Genomic DNA, 17611 nt, shown 5'->3' with positions numbered 1-17611 from the left:
GTTCTGAAAAAAAAACCCAGCCCAAAAACCATCAACCAAAAAAGTAAAACAAAACCCAGAAACCCCAAACAAAACACCCTTTGTAAATGTGTTGTAATTTATAAGTAGTGGGAGGGGAGGAAAAATCAACCTCTCTCTGGGATTTGACATCATGTGTCTTTTCTGAAACTGGATGAAATGTGGATCTGTACTTTTCTTTGTTGTGTAAATGCCAGTAGTGCTTTGTTTTCTGCAGGCTTTTCATTTGTATTTTGGGGGTTAAATAACTTTTTCTATTTTTTTCTTGCTCCATTGCTGTAACCACAGTAACCATTTTAACTGTGTTTGATTTAGTCCCAGTAGGCAAGCAAATAAATTAATATTTAGAGCAATTCATAAGTAAAGCAGACTTATCTCTTCATCCCAGAGGATTTAAGACATGAATTAATTAACTATTGCTGGCTTCAAAATTGGTGTAGTATTGACAGGTTAAAAGTTGTTTTGTTGTGTTTTCAGCTTTTTTACTAGCTTTGTATTCTTTCAGCCTAAGAAAAAAACAACCACAAAACTTCCAAAACCTAAAGCAAGCTAACAATACCCAAACAAAAAGTCCGTAATTCCCTTGCTCCCCACTCACAAGAGTTCATGTGGCCTTGGCTTGATTGCACTGCTGGAGATAACTGAGAAGCCAAAATGTCATAATATCCAGCACCAGGTAAATGTAGCGTCACTGCTGTTAGCATTCCTTTTTTAAACCTGCAAGTTCTGAATGCTGAATATTATGCACGTATTTGAGCTCGTGCATGTATCTTAATGTTGTTTGCAGCTCTATAATTTCATTTCTAGGATCAAAACACAAAACTGAAAGCATGCTTCTCTTCCTGCAATTCCTCTAGGCTATATAATATTGTATTAGGTATAAACACACACATAAATAATGTCGAAATACACATTATTGCTAATATATATATTTTTATATAAATATATATAAAGTTAATAGAAGTTATACTGTATATTGTAGCTCTGTATAGTACAGGTATGTTAGACAATCTTATCAGAGACCCTTGATGTACTAAGTATGATTATATATTATAATACATTCTATATCTGAGGGTATATATATATTATACCCTTAGATATAATATATATAGATATTCAAATAAGTATTTATTTGTGCATGTCTATATATTTGTATAATATCTCCAGTGGTCAGATTGATCCACATGCAGGCAGAAGTTTGGCATGTGTAAGAGTAAAGCACTTTAAGTGGGGTAGAAGTTCTTAGCTCAGAAAAAGGCTTCATTTTCCAATAGTGAAATTTGTTAACACAAAACTAAGTTCACTTGTGCTACAAATGTAGTTGCTGGGAATTTTGGAGATGAAAGTAGTCTCTTATATGAACTTCTACCTTCTTAGATGTTTTCTACAACATTTCCTTGCCAAGTAAATGGGAAAATCAAAATGGCAACATGAGAGCAGCAGTTCAGAGAGGTACAAGTACACTGTATTTTGTTTAAATGTGTTAGGGCTTTTGACATATATTGTCACATGCTTTGGTCTGCTGATGTATTTTGATTTCTACCTAGTCTAGCAGTTTGTTGCTAAATGCTCCACACTACAGTTATTGCTTTGGTTTGTCATCTGTTCAGGGAACTTCTCAGGGAGACTAAAGCAAGCTCCTGTGCACTTACGGAGGAGTCAGAGAGGAGAGGTGGGAGAATAAGGAGGTACCTTCAAAGTGTCACCACCCAACTTGGTGGTGCCGTGGTAGGAATTCCGTCATGCTGGTTGCCGCCATGGGCTAGCTGGGCAGCTTGTGGATTTGGGGTGGTTCTCCTGTCAGAATGCAAAGATACAACCTGAGTTCATGGTTTAATCTGGAAATCTAAAGTTGTTTTGTTTGCTGCTTCAGTAGGTAACGGGTGTAGTGTGGGATCCTGTGCTTTTACCATGAGCATGGTCTTAATCTAATTAATCATTAAAGGTTGTCAGCATCCTATGGGGGAGCTTGTTGTTAGAGACTGCACAGAGTGGCGATCAGTTCGCGAGTAACTATAGAAACCTCAGCAACAGTAGTTATTATCTTAAATTATGTAGCTCATATCTTTAAAGCATCTTGGCCAGAGTCAACAGCTAATAATTTGATGTCTAAAATGGTGAAGAAAGATTGTAAAACTAAAATTCTGCCTGTTTAACTTTGAGTAACGATGTGCTAAACAGACTAGTAGTTTTCACCAGGTCTCTCCCATACTTTCAAGAATTATAGAATACTTACAAGAGTTTTTAGACAACAGTGAAAAGCAACAGCAATCCAAACAAATAACTTACATATTTTCTGAAGCTATTGTGTACAAAACATTTTATGTTCCTGCCCTTTCTATCAAATTCACAATTTATGAGTGAAATTTGCTGAAATAGGAAATAACGTCTTCTGGATTTTTGTTCCATTTTCAGTCTATTTCTGGTGCATATTATTTCTTAATATTAGACTTGATTTACACTGCTAAACGAGGTTCTTAAAGAAATAGTCTCAATTTGCAAAACAGTGTTAGGTGTAAGTGTCTGTGGTGAAACAGAAGGGGAAAAGAAGAAATGTAAAATGTGAATATTACAGCAGAACATTAAAGCCTGTAGGTATAGCAGGTTTGAAATTGAGTATTTATACAGCTAAGGAAATCATTGAGTTGATGCCAGGCTGTGTTTTGGAAGAGAGTTTGACCTCAGTCCTTTGTGACTTAAGTTGTTTTATTATTTTTTTGAAGAGTAGAAGGAAACCTGATTAAAGGGTGAGAGTATTGAAAGATCCTTTTACCATTTCATATTACGTATGGTATAGGCCAGTGTGGGGAGATATGTTACTGGATTATGCGAACAGAGCAAATGCAGTATGGTAATCCTGATGTTTTCTGTGCTGCTAGAGCTGTGAAATGAGAATGTACCATAATGTACTAATAAGAAATGAAGATGCTGCTCAAGCATGTTAGGATGGATTTTGCCCTAGTTGAGAGAAGGAGAAGCCACTTAAGCAGTGGTGCTGTTTTTAAAGAAGTAAATCGCAAACGGTCGTGTTCTGGACCAGATCAGTGGAGCTGAGGGAGACCATCCTTTGTGTTTGTGAGTAACTGGGATACAAAGAGCCAGCCAGTGGGTAGAAATGAAACTTGCTTTGATGGCAGGATCAAAATGTTGAAATTAGCCAGTGGGAAGAAATGCCTGTGTTAACTTGGCATAAATGTTGTCCCAGTTGTGAATCATTGAGCTGTTCAAGTCATTAATGCTGTCATTGTTTAGTTTTTCTGCTCTTCTCTCTGTGTATGGTGCATATCGCATTGTGGATGCTCGGTCTGCAGGTGTTTTTCTGGCAGGATGCCTCTGGCTTACTGAGACAGGACTGTCTGCTGACACAGCAGTCCCTTTAACCGGTCTGTGTCTGATGTGCAGTCTCCAGGGTACTTTCACAGAAATACTTTGTATAAAATGGTTACCTCCCTGAACTAATGTCAAGGGAGACAAACTTAATACTTATGCATGTATTAATCTCACTGTGATGTTTTGATGACTGGGACCTCTATAAATGTGTGATGGGATGTTGAGTTGGGCAAAGCTTGCAGGTAATATTATTTTTCATCGCTCTGCCAGCATTTTATGGGGAATCTGTCTATCAGAACTGTGGATCTTGAAATCTGTGCTTTTATTATAATGGAAACTAGTGAAGGTGCTTAAAGGAATAAATATAAATACAGAGTGTGGAACAACATGGAAAGGGCTGGTAGAGCAGTTCCTCAAAAAGCATTGTGCTGTGCCCAGCTCTTGGGTTTGTTTTCACTTCAGCAGCCCTTAATGGCCTCTTGGGTAACACCAAATACCCTGGAATCCTACTGGTGTCAGAGAAAAATTTTTATGTTACCTCTGAAGCCTATCTGTGTATGTCCTTCCTGCCTTCCTTGGGAAGGCTCAGCTTCTGACTGTCCCATAGCAGAGACTGTATTGGGACAGGAAGAGAGGGAAGCAGGGCAGTTCCTGTGTCAGCTGCTTGCCCTCTCCTGTGTTCTGCACAGCTCACCCACAGCTTGGTATGCTCAGAGGCTCTCAAACCCAAAATGTATTGGCTGTGAGGCCACCTGGGAGCCTTTATCCTGCTGACATGTCATACCCTTCTGAAGGATAATGACATACAGTAATTGCAAATCTCTAGGTATTATCTATCATAATGTGTGTGGATATTTTGTTTTGTGTGCACTAACTTAGGAAATCATGTGACTGGCTTCTTCTGTACCTTTTAACTGTTGAATCTACCCTAATGAAAATCCACATACTCAAACTACCAAGTTTCTGACAGTGTTGCTGCTTACTGTGCTAGTTTTTATCTTTGAGTCCTGGGGTTGAAGGTTGCATCAGTTGATTAGCACTTGTGTGTGTGTGTGTGTGTGTGTGTGTGTATGTTAAAAGTTCTATAGCATTTAGGCATTGAACTGCCATTGGAACTGTGCAAAGATTTCTTATGACTCTCTTTAAAAAAGGATCCTTAAAAAAACAAACAACCCCCGAACCCCAACAATGTCTTTGCTTTATTATAGCATATGCTGTTCTTTCAGTTCAGCCTTTGGATCATCAGGTTAACTGACAAAACAGTCATACTCTGATGTCTAAAAACTTGAATCTAGTACGTATATTTTCCTGTAAATACACTTCCTAAGTAACAGAAGCAAGACATTAAAGATTTTGGCACTCACCCTTCGTGAATCTCTTGGAGAACCACGCTGAGGAGCTTGAACCAAATCCAGACTATACAAAAGCCGGTGCAGTGCTTGGGAAATGAATGGTGCAGAAACAAGAACTGGTTTTCTTGAGTTGAAGGAGGCTCATTGGTTGTTTATGTCACTTGTTAGTTATTTACAGCGGTATAATGAAATAACCATGTCCTAAGCTCTTAAAAAAAAAATTAGGTATTGAGATGTTAGATCTTGTTCTCTGAAGGCTACAATATAAATCTGTCAAACCTGATCTGTTTATGTGCTGTTTTTTTCCAAAGAGGTATTGAAAGGTAGTTACTGTATGTAAGTTATCAATAGTCCTCAAAATAATTTCGCCAGTGAGTTCATCAGTCCTATTCAGAATGTGGTGGTTCAGGGAGACAAAGAAAAAAAACCTCACTAAAGAATAATTAGCAGAATGAAATTGAGTTAGTAGGTGTGACATCCAATTATTTGCTGCCCTGGAGATAAATCTTAAGTGAAGGTTGGATATTACAGCTTCAGTGTAGCACCTCTGCTTCTTTGAATCAGGCAGAGTGAGAAGTAGCCATGTTGTGTGAAGAAGAAAGATCATGTCTGAGACCGTTGTGGCTAGCACATAGTTTGGTTCAGGAGTGGTTTAGCCTCTTGTGATTGCTGCTTTAATGAGGACTTTTCTTCATAAAAAAACATTGTTTTGTGGCTTGCTACATGGTAAGTTTAATTTTGATGGTCTTTCTGCAGAATCAGAAACCACTGATCAGTAATCACCATTCCAGGATAGTGGTTAATGCAGAAAGGTTGAATGCTGTGCTTTGGAGCTTTTTGGAAGAGTTTTGTGTTCCAGCATGGCATCCTTGAGGGCTGAGACTAAAGCACAGGATTGCTCACACACCCGCAAGGATTTCTTCTAGGCTTTCCTACTAAGAAGGTAGCTTTAAACAGTTGCACTTGATGTTGGGACTGACTGAGCTAATGTGGCTGCATGATAACTGGATCCCCCTGATCCATTGAAGGGTTGACATGAGGTGAAAAAGATGGACATGACAGACTGCATCAGATTAGCCATAATATTATAATGCAAACTAGAATAAGTTTAGTAAGTGCTTAATAGACCTTACCCAATGAATTGCAGCCAAATGCAGTCTTCTGCAGTGCTTTAGGCTGTTGTGGACATGGTTTCACCTGTGAATGTGAGAGCATTTCTTTTCCCTTCATTAAAAAAGAAGAAAAAACTTTGCATTTTAAAACCCTGTTGAACTTTACTTGAACCTTGTTTGGAAATACTCTATCACTGCCTCAAGTTGATGCCATGCTTGCATTGCATCCTTGCAGCATTGTTTTAATTTCACTGTTACCTTGGGATATATTTCATACATTTAGTTTTTTCTGGGAAAGAGCACACACAATTTTAGTTGTTTTTTTCCCCCAGGAGACTACAGGTATATTTCTTTTTTTCTACCTTGTTGGTTGCTTAGTGCAGTCGAATTCATTCTTGGACTTCTGACAAAAGAAGTTCATGGTCTATTATGAAAAACTCAGCTGTTTAAATAGTTGTCAAAACCAGTGTCACAAGTACCTTTATGTCCATGTAAATTACAGTTTATGGAAAACTTAAGTATTGTTGGAGAAAAGTTTCATTAATAAACTAATGTAAACCTGAGTTAGGAATTGTGTATAGATTGTATAATTATGTGTTAGAAATAAAAATTGCTGTTAAGAGGTTTTAAGATGTGAAAATAGTCCATTTCTCACAAGCTAGTTATTTTTCCACTTTGTATGTTTAACTTCATGTTGAATTTACCATTTTCCCCATCTATTTTTATTCTGACTTTGACAGTGTAGAACTTACATAGCCAGCACTTTTTTTTTTGCATCAGAGAAGTGGTTTATTGGTGTGTTTGTATAGCTGTAAGATTTTAATGATACTGATGAGATGCTTTTATCTGTTTCTTAATGTAGATCTGATATTCCTGCTAATAAAGTACTCCACTGTTCAGACTCTGTTCTCAAATTGTGTTGTATTAAATGCAGATGTACGCTGCGGACGAGTGTTTTTTCGGAATGAGATTGAAGATGATGATAGTATCATAGAAACATTCAGATTGGAAAAGCCCTTCAAGATCATCAAAAGTCCAGCCATTAACCTAACACTGCCACCTCTACCACTAAACCATGTCCCCAGGCGCCACATATACACATCTTTTAAATACCTTCAGGAATGGCAACTCAGCCACTTCCCTGAGCAACCTGTTCCAGCACTTGACAGCCCTTCTAGTGAAGAAATTCTTCTTGGCATCCAATTTAAACCTCCTCAGGTGCAATTGTTTGAGACTATTTCCTCTTGTCCTCTCACTTCTTACTTGGGAAAAGAGACAGACCCTCACCTCATTACAACCTCCTTTCAGGTAGTTGTAAAGAGTGATGAGGTCTCTCCTGAGCCTCTTTTCTCCAGGCTAAGCAAGCCCAGTTCCTATGTAGCTGCACCTCGTAAGATTTGTGCTCTAGACACTTTACCAACTTTGTTCCTCTTTTTAGACTTGCTCCAACACCCCAGTGAAACTTGGTTCATTTGGTAAGAGAGTAGCACAGCTGTTCAGACCTGAAGCAGCAAAGAGACTTTATTCTAAGCAGTAAAGCTGTAGAAGAGGCACTGATACAGTGATAAGAAAGCTAGCATCATTCGCTCGAAGGAGAAAAGCTTCTAGATAAATGGAAAAAAACCCCAAACAACCTCCTCACATAAGCAATACTGACAGTGTGTAGATGCTTAAATGAAATGTAAAGGGATGGATTTCATATTTGGTTAGTTTGGGTGCAATTTTCCGTTCTCATAGTTTTCATTTTCCATATATTTGTGTCATTAGTTTTACTAGTAAGTATCTTAAGAGATTGGATATAAACACAAATTTAAAGAAGTAATTCTGTAGGACTTCAATAAATGTGAACAAAGCAATGATCCATGCTTACTGATGTTGAAATGTTACTTTATCTATAACTAATGCAAGCAGTCTGTTAATGATGTCTTGGAATATTTTTTTAGGCTTCTCTGTGTAGCTGGAATGAGCACAGGGAGTGTGGGAAATTCAGTAAGTGTTCACTGTTGTGCAGAAAATGAGGTTACTAAACACTTGTTTGCCTGTGCAAATGAAATTCCATGCTTGTTTTAAAGCTGTGTCTTATAAAATCCTGGTCTATAGTGTCTGTTTTGGTATGTAGAATTGACGTAGGTGAGAATTGACTTTTTTAACTTATTGGCAGGGGGTAAAAGACAGCTCTGATTAGTGTGGATATTTCTCCTCACTGTAAAATGTTGTGGCTAATTGCAGGCATTTGAATCTTTTCCTAAGAGGTTGCATGGTAAACAGTTGTGTACCAGTACCTCTAGAGACAGGGGAGTTCTTTCTGGCCAAAACAGGTGTGTATATTAAGACTATAAAGACTTAACTTTACGTCAGTTTTATTTGGCAGGTTATAGATGACTCATCACAGATAATTTTTACTTGAGAATGACCTATTTTTTTGCAGTTTCAGCAGACTCCATGATCAGATACTTTCAAGTGTTTCAGTGTGTAATTTTGCATTTCTTTGTACCCGTATTTTAAAAAAAGTCAACAATAAACATTTTTAAGGACTTTGGTTTGTTTAAAATGCATTGCATAAGTGTGACCAGTGCAAAAGATTTATCATATGATCATGCAGTGTTTTTCAAAAAACTGAGAACTAAGTGCATTTTGGAGTATATCTTGAATATAGGAAAGCTTTAAAAATGCGTCTTTGGCTAGCCTTGTAGCTTCCTTTTCCACCTGCTGTAAATACTGTCTGCTGTGTTGCCAGTCCAGCTATGTAGGCACTCACACAGCCAAGCAGGGCCTCTTAAAGGTTATCCAGATGCTAATATTTTTAAGAGATCAGTTTATACCTGCCATTATACTTATACCTCTAAGAGTAATTTTTAGCTGTCTTTAATAAGTTATAGAATTTATGGTAGATGTACTACTCTGCTTTTAAGCCCTCTAAGTTTATGCAGACTAACAAAAAACTATGGTTTCATTGAGAATGTTGGATTTCATTGTGTTTTCACAGATAGCATTCTGTGTATTGTAACTATATTGGTTGTAACTATAGCTGGTCACCACATAACCTGTTGGTAGGGACTGGCCAGAGTAAGGATTTTGGGATATCCCATAAATAGCTGGAGCCTTCTCAATAGGGCAGCCAAAAGTAAAGGCCTCGTGATACTCAAGTGTGAGGTGAACCTACCCATAACAGGGAGGTTGGAACTAGATTATCTTAAGGTCCTTTCCAACCCTAATTATTCTTGATTCTCTGAAATCTTTAGAAGAGCTTTAGCTGTGGAAGAAGGACATACTGTTTTTTCTACATTTTCACACTTATCCAGTACTGTAAGCACTAATCAGCAGTTGCAGGAGAGACTGTAATTCATTAGCAGTACAATTTTCATGTCCAGTAATGTGTTTTTGCCTGAGACAACATGAATTTTAGGGGCATGCTTACTTGCTATTTAAATGCAGGTCCTTGATGTTAATGCTGTGGTAGAAGAATTTTCTCCTTGAAGTAAATCTACAGTGTGAAGAAAAGGGGAGGATGACTGGGTGGACCCCTATCAAGTTTCATACAGTTTAATGTTAATGTTAAAGTACAATCCACCCTAACGTTTAAAAATAATAAGACTATTGACTAAAAATTTAATTATAGCGTAACACATATTGTGTAAGTATTGGCATAAGAATACTGACAAGTCAGTTTGGAGTCATTTAAATAATTACTAAATACTGTATTGTCAAGAACTTGGAAGGGCTTTGAAAAGAACGTCCCAGTTTAGACAAGAGATGTTTTTACTTCTGTATTTAAGCAGATGTGGCAGATCTCATTACTGAGACTTCATGGAGAAAGAGTAAAGAGCAGTGTGAAGACTTAGGAAGAAAGAGGGAGTATAGCAGTTAAGTGAGACAGATGTCTAAAACAAGCCAACACCCCTGGTGTGTTGTGTCCCCCACCTCCCAGAAAACCCAAATTAGAGGTCACACCTCTATCCTGTTAGCTAATAGAGTTTAAAAATGCAATGTTCTTTCACTTTCAGTAAAACCAGAAATCTGTAATCTGGCGCTCAGTTTTACAGGTTTTTGGCACTCTGTCTACATGGGGAACATGACTTTCCCAAATTAAAGCAATGTTAAAGCCTGCAGCATGTAAAAACGCAGGAATCCTGAGACAAGGAAGTTTTCTAGCTCTGAAGTTGTCATTTTCCAGAAGGAACTCACCTCTTATTTTTCTTTAATTCTGAAATTATTGCTGAGAATAACCTCTTTTAACAGGTTAGGGGATCTACATCATGTTGACCAAATAAGCCTATAATCAGCATAAGAACAGGTTTATTCTAGTAGGTAGTAATCTCATAATCGGAATCAACCTTAATAGTGGCACATTTTCCTTGTAGGCAGTTTCATGTGTATCTTCAATCACAGGAAAAGCAGCTGCAGAGGAATTAAGGAATACTTGGAAACAAGTGGTGGTTGTTCTCATAAATATAACCTGGAATTTCTGGTGAGACTTTATTTGCATTCCTTTGCCTCTCAGTTGTCTTTAAAGATTCATCTTAGAAGAATCCAGCTTAGTTCTTGCATTCTGGAGTGAAAATTCATGCTCTTTTCCCCTGTGTTCCTTTTAATTAAGTTGATACAAAGTACTTCTACTAGATTTTTAATATTATTAATGTTGATAGACTTTAAATATGTAACCGTAGCTCAGAAATGTCATTTTACCAATAAATTGTTACCAGACCCCAGCATGTTCAATATTGTAGCTGGGGTATGTAAAATGCGATGGTGGTTAAATGTTTTGTCCTATTGCTCAAAGGCCTAGCCATCCTTTTGCAGAGTAGCAAAACACTGTTGGGTTAGAAAATGAAATAGCGGTTTCTTGTCTTTATTAAATTTTATCTTTTTCCTTAGCTCTTCTTCCCAGTTGTAGATAATCATTTGGTTAGTCCTTAACATGTGCAGATGTTACCAATAAAGCATTGTTGTAATGGGTGGGGGGAAAGCATAACAGATAGTGTGCTTTGATAAAAGGAGAAGATCACGATGTAGAGATATATTTTAATTTATTGTTTGGCTCTTTGCTGGTTTTTAATATTCTGGCTTTTTATGCAGTATGCATCAGTCTTAGCAAGGGAGCTACTTTAGGCTGTCACATTGACAAATGATACAGTTTAGTTTTTAAAGCTTATTTGTAGCTTTATACTGCCTTTGAATATATTTTTTTCTGCAGTGTGCCTCAGGTACTCCTTTAACTTCACTTGAAATCTGAATATTCACAAATATTTTTGATTAGTTCAGGTAATTTCCGTCTAATACTTTTAACATATTTAGAGAAAATGCTAACATGACAGAGCACTCTAGGCTCTCTTTCTCCCCCTAAGGATTAGGTTTTAATAAATTCTTAAGAATTTTGAAAGTCTGTACTTTTAATGCACTATTCTTTGGCTTCTCACTATGACTGGTTATTAAAACACAAGTAGCTATTCCGATTGATCTTAGAGGTATCTGCTTTAGTAGATGAAAGGACCCTGCTCCCCTATGGGGAATTAGTTCTAAAATCAGTTAAAAAGTAAAAAAGTGTCCATTTTAAACTGTGTTCTTTAATGTCTTAGCAGTCACCAGGTCCTTCTTCCTGACCTTGCTCGTTGCAGAACCTGTAGCCTGTTAACACTGAAAAGTTGTAATGGAATGCCAGTTTCCAGATACCCATCTTGCCCAGTGGGTTCTATGCTTCTGTGATCACAAAATGAAAGGAAATCAGTTGAAATTAAGCCACTCCCAAAGTTTAGCATGGGAAGGGACTGTAAAAATTCAGATACGGTGAATACCAGGCATGGTTTATTTAATGGTATGTAGAATTTTCCTGAAAATAGTTCCCCCACCCCTCACCCTGTCTGATGCCTTTGGATCCTGATTTGGGATTTTTTTTGGTTGTACCATTATAGAGACAATATTTAGTTTGTAGATTCCTCACATATTAATACAGGGGAATAATAAACTTTTTTTTTACATGGTTTTAATTGCCTTTGTAGTTCTCCTCTATTATTGCACCTTCTTTGCCTTACGCTGGTAACATCTGTGTCAGGTTATTTCTGTGTATATCTGACAGCACATGAGAAGCTGGTGTGCATTCTTTTCCAGCTGTTGAGAGCTTTGCTAAGGTTCTTTCTAGGGCTCCTCAGCATGTGTGATGTTTCCTATAAAGCCAGTCACCTCTTGCTGTGCCTGTGTGCTTTCAGATCAGGACTAACTTGTGCTCGAGTAGATCAGAGGATATGGAGAATTCGTTAAGTGCTTGTCAACCCCTGGCTTCTTAAATTTTGGCTGAGGAGTTTGCAAATGCAGGTATCCAAAGGATACTGTTTTTATAAAAACAAACCAAAGAGGGGAAAAGGAGGAGGAGGAGGTTGTCTTAAACTTTAACATTTGAGGCTGCTTTTTTTGCCAGCTTCCAGCTGCTACACTCTGGTTCCAAAGAGGGCAGTGCTGAAGATCCTGGATGACTGATGTCCCACAGATTGGCTGAGTTAGTAAGGGTGTGACGTACTTTACACCAACAGCTCCTGTCAGAACAGAAGCTTGCAAGTACACTTAATAATCTTCCTCATTGCTGATGGAGGTTTTTTTGTTTATTGTAGTTTAATTATCACATTTTTCTTTATGAAAATGTGAAAGCCATTAAAGTAATGTTAACAAGTAATACTTGGGTAATCTCATCAGCCTGTACTTTTTCCAGTTCAGGATCCTGGTCATGAATTTAATGTGTATCTCATATCTGCAACAAAAATTTGAAGCAGTATTATTATGACTGTTCTCAAATTGGAAGGCCAGGGTAGTGCGTTATCTACTCATACCAGCAGTGTGCTTTTTTAATTTTACACCATTACGGATTTTCTTCAAGAGTTGAAATACTGTGTTCTACTCTGTAGCATGAAAGTATCATCACAGAATATAGAATGGTTTGGGTTGGAAGGGACGTTAAAGATCATCCAGTTCCAATCCCCCGCCATGGACAGAGACACCTTCCACTAGACCAGGTAGCTCAAAGCCCATCTAGTCTGGCCTTGAACACTTCCAGGGCTCGGGCATCCACAGCTTCTCTGAGCTTTTCATGAGGTTAGCATTGGCCTACCTCTTGAGCCTGTCCAGGGCCCTCTGGATGGCATTCCTTCCCTCCAGCATGTGACCCCACCACAGAGCTTGGAGTCATTGGCAAACTTACTGAAGGGCACACTTGATCCCTCTGTCCATGTTGCCAATAAAGATGTTGAACAGGATCGGTCCCAATGCTGACCCTTGGGGGATATCACTAGTCACTGATCTCCAACTGGATCTTGAGCTGTTGACCACAACTTGCTGTGTGTGGCCATCCAGCCAATTCTTTATCCACAGAGTGGTCCATCCATCGGGCCAACGCCTCTCCAGAGGCAAGGATGTTGTGCAGGACAGTACCAGATGCTTTGCACAAGTCCAGGTGCTTTTCCCTTATCTACCAACACTGTTACCCTGTCATAGGTGGCCACCAAATTTGTCAGGTACAATTTGCCCTTAGTGAAGCCATGCTGGCTGTCACCAATCACCTCCTTATTGTCCCTGTGCCTTAACATAGTTTTTGGGAGGATATGCTCCATGATCTTGCTGGGCACCTAAGTGAGACTGACTGGTCTGTAGTTCCCTGGCTCTTCCTCTTTTCCCTTCTTTAATATGAGGTTAGTTATGTCTCCCCTTTTCCAGTCAGTGGGAACTTTACTGGACTGTCACAACTTCTCAGATATGATAGATAATGGCATAGCCACTTCATCCAACAGTTCTCTTGGGACCTGCAGATGCATCTCATCAGGTGTTACGGGCTTGTGCACCTTTGGGTTTCTTAGATGGTCTTGAACCTGATCTTTGACAGTGGGCAGTATCCTGAGTTTCAATTGCCAAGAGCATGTTTTTTTTTTTTTTTATTATGCTATATTATGTCATCTCAAAGGGTACTGCTCCAAGGACAAAGGCAAAAAAACTGAATGAGGAAAAATAATATATCCCTTTCATTAGATGGTAGGAAAGCTTTGCTATCTGTCAGGATCCACGTGCCTATCTTGTGTGTATGTTTGAAGTTTAGGGAGAATACAAAGGAAAGAGTTTTTTCAGAACTCCAGTGAATTTTCTTGTGTTACAAGCTGTTTTCATTTCTTCTTGTAATGGTAAATAATCAGATGCTTTCCCAATGATTCTTTTCTCTTCACTGGCTGCCCCAGTCTCTCTAGATCAGAATTAACACTTTCATCTAATTAAATGCTTCAGTGAAGAGCATGAGTTTAAGAATCAGTGAGTGATAAAATTTCATTTAGAAAGTCCAGCAGTGCTGCACAGGAGGCAATTGGATCGGAGTTCTGATGGGTTGGTCTTTACTGCTGCACAAGGGACTAAATGAAATTAAATAGTGGACATTTTGGTGAGATCTGCCTCTAGGTGTGTGTAATGTTCATAACCTGCAAAGGTTGTTTTCTGGTTTTCCACCCTTATGTTAAATAGATAAATAATTTTTCAGTTGATTGGGTTAAGAATTGTTAAATATGTTTCAAGCAAGCTTGGCAAGGGAAAAGTGAACTCTGATTTCAAAATGTATCACTTGTGCTTTCAAAAGCAATGGAAAATCAAAAAGTCACTTCTGTTAAACTTACCTGTGTTTCTGAATGTACTGTGAACATCTTATAGAAGCAATTACATGAATTTTTGAATTGACTCAATGCTCATGCTACAAAACAGCCAACTATAAAAAAATAGTCCAAAGCTGAATGGTGAAGTGGTATTTGGGCAAGATTAACTAAACCTTGTGTGTTTTTGTAATAGCTTCAAAACTCATTCAAAAACTCACTCAAAATCTGAACTTCCGTCTTTGTCCAGCAGACATGTTTGCATAGCTTTAAGCATGAGTTAAGCCACGTTTATTTCAGCGACAGCATGCTTGAGGTTGGAATTCTTTAGCTCCTGAATTTATCTTGTTTTAGCGTTTGCTCATTAGCTTTTGCTCTGGTGCTTCTGCTTGAAAGACTTGTACTCAGAATTGGATATTGTCAATATGGATGATTTTAAGATATGATGGCATTATAACTTTTACCTTGGGAAATTTAAGCAGGTTTTACGGTACTGTTGTGTCTGCAAGATGCCACTAATACTAGCAGTAGCCTCAACATGCACATGCAATTTGTATGTGCTACTCAGTGGTAGTATTATGGCTGGTATCATTAGTACAGCTATGCTGTATTAACACAGCATAGCCGTACTAATGAATTTTCCCATGTTGTTTGTATGTGGGAGGGGTGATATTACTGTTCATTACTGTTTTGGGGGGATGGGTATTTTGTTAGTATTAGGGAGCCTACTGGGAATGAATACTTTAACTCAAATAGCTTTCTGAAGATATTATGTGACTGTGAAGCCATGCTTCCATAGGTGAGCTTTTAATTTTTTAGCACATCTGACGGAATGTGTTTGACCATGTAATAGGATTGTTTGGAGTTACCTGCCTGATACCACCTGGCTTCAGATGGGTGTCCTCTCCTGCTTTTCAAAGGCTGCTGGACTAGTTAATGGCACAGCCTTAGATAGACTTTATCAGTTTCAGTTCATTTGGAGGGTTAGAATGCTGTACAGAGAAACTTATTTCCACTTAAATTCCTTTGATTTTAGTGGAGCAACATTAATAATAAAATACAGTAATTTTAGAAATTAACTTCCTAATATTCTGAAGTTACGAGGAATAATGCATAAAGCATGGAGGTATATGGAATTTAAATAAGTGAAGGAATATAATTTAAGATGCTGCATTTCCAGAGGTCATGTTAATTTCACAGGAAATTTAATATCTGAATAACTCACTGTGAAGACTGAAAATATGTAGAAATTATTACTTCAGGAAGTTTTATGGTATGGTGTGAGGGTTGCAGAGAGATTCCGTGCCACGATCATCATAATTCAGAAATGTAAATAATAGAGCATTTATTTTTCTCATGGCCTTTTAAACTTTGTCCCTAGAGTTATAAACCAGGAGTCAGAACCTCTGGGTGGCTACTTAATTTTTTATGTTAACAGTGTCAGCACTGAAAGAAGAGGCCTGAAAGCTTGTGTCTATCTGATTTATATGCTGTGGAATTAAATGTAGATCTAGTTGTTTTGCCTTTTTTTCCTTTAAAACCAAACTGAAGTAATATTCTACTAAATGGACAGAATTGAATTATAATGCTTGAGAGAGTGCAGTTTATTGACAGCTTGTGTAAAAAGCTATTTCAAATTGTATGATGGATTGCTGATGGAAGGTTTTTAAGAGAAAGAAAAAAACCCAACCAGCTACCAAGTTCAAGATCTGCAGATCAGGTGAAGAATGCAACACTAGGGGCTGCTCTTTTGTTCTTGCTATTCATTCGGTTAATATGAGAGAGAGTAATTTTTACCAAATGAATAAATGCTTGCTTTGAAAAATGCTTTTTGTTACTCTGTTGCCTAGTTAAGGAGAACACAACCACAATACTGGGATTTATCTTTAATAAGGGTTCTCAGCTCTTCAAGAAGGCCTTTTACACATTTAGGCTTCAAGAAGAATATTTTCCAGTATTACTGGCTTACTATTAACTGACTAGTTGGTTAAAGAGAAGTAATATTTGCATAGAGGATTTTGCTTTCAAGATTTGTGGCTCAGAATGTTGTGTGTGTGGATATGGGGGAGTTTCTTACTATTACTTCTGTATGAAACCAGACAGGAGGCTGGCTCAGGGACAGCTGGTGTAGCAAGGTCCTTTGGGACTGTGCATTGTAAGTCCCGGTTTCTCGGCTCAAGAGCAGTTCATTCAGCATGCTGTCACTTTGCAGCACACACTGAAAGCCTGAGCTGCTGAATTGCTGTGGAGGCAAGTTGGGTTAAAAAGGGGAGGCAAGTTTTTGAGCATCATTATGGTTTTTCTAATCTATCTTTAATTATGCTTTTAGCCTGATATAATCACTCTGCATCTTTCTGAAATGTCCTGTGTATAATTCAGATCTACTCAGCACAAAATTAGAAGCACGTTTCAGTGCCAACTGAATTTTAAGAGGGAACTTAAAAAGTACAGTCTTGGTTAACTCCATAAAATGTGATGCTGTGGTGCAGTGAGACAAGATGTGTCCAGCACCTTTCAACTGTCTTTCTACATCTCATTTTTCCAACTCAAAACTCCACTTGCAAGTCAGAAAGAAGTTATCAGTAAGATTTAAGATAGCCTTTGTGACCTTGGGTCATGAAGAGATAGTACATTTCCATAAAGGCTTTGTTGCCAAGTGATCCCCATTATTTGTGCCATACAGACATTAGAAAGAGAGAAATTATGAAATGATTTGGTTAATTTTCAATTATGTTGGGTTGAAAAGTTGGAATTGAACCTGCAATCTTAAAATGTAGCACTAGGCTGTTTTGAAACAGTTTTTGACTAGGCTGACTTTGAATAATAACATTCCTGTGTGAAATGAATTGGAAATTTCAATTCAGTTGTTCCTATGTAAGCATTCCGGGTGTGCTTTCTGTCTTCCATTACATTTGACATGCTTTTTGACAGTCTTAGAGAAACACAACTCGGTAGACAGAGAACCTGAACTAGATTTCTTTATTCTTCTAATGAATGATAAACTAGGGTGATTATGAAAATAATAAGCTGGCAACAGTGAAGGAAAACACAGCACTCAAAATTGCAACTGCATGGAATCGGTGAATTCCTATGCATTCTGTTGAACTGGCTTTCTTAAAGTGGGTCTCTCCTTTGGCATTAGTGCTGGTTTTAGTTGACATCACTGTCCCTGCATAGAGGGTTTACATAG

At 38.0% G+C, this 17611-nt stretch overlaps 1 protein-coding gene across 3 annotated transcripts in view; it reads left to right on the top strand.

Moving 5' to 3' along the window:
* The window catches only part of PARD3B (par-3 family cell polarity regulator beta), a 424254-nt gene that overhangs the window by 57458 nt on the left and 349185 nt on the right, over positions 1 to 17611 (top strand). The gene's annotated exons all lie outside the window — the stretch shown is intronic.

This window comes from Pezoporus wallicus, unplaced genomic scaffold (genome assembly GCF_028554395.1).
Source record: "Pezoporus wallicus isolate ANWC-B61680 ecotype Strahan unplaced genomic scaffold, APGP_CSIRO_Pwel_v1 contig_6732, whole genome shotgun sequence".
Classification (NCBI taxonomy): domain Eukaryota; kingdom Metazoa; phylum Chordata; class Aves; order Psittaciformes; family Psittacidae; genus Pezoporus; species Pezoporus wallicus.
The sequence above is the reverse complement of the archived record's forward strand: the minus strand, read 5'-3'. Positions and strand labels throughout refer to the sequence as shown.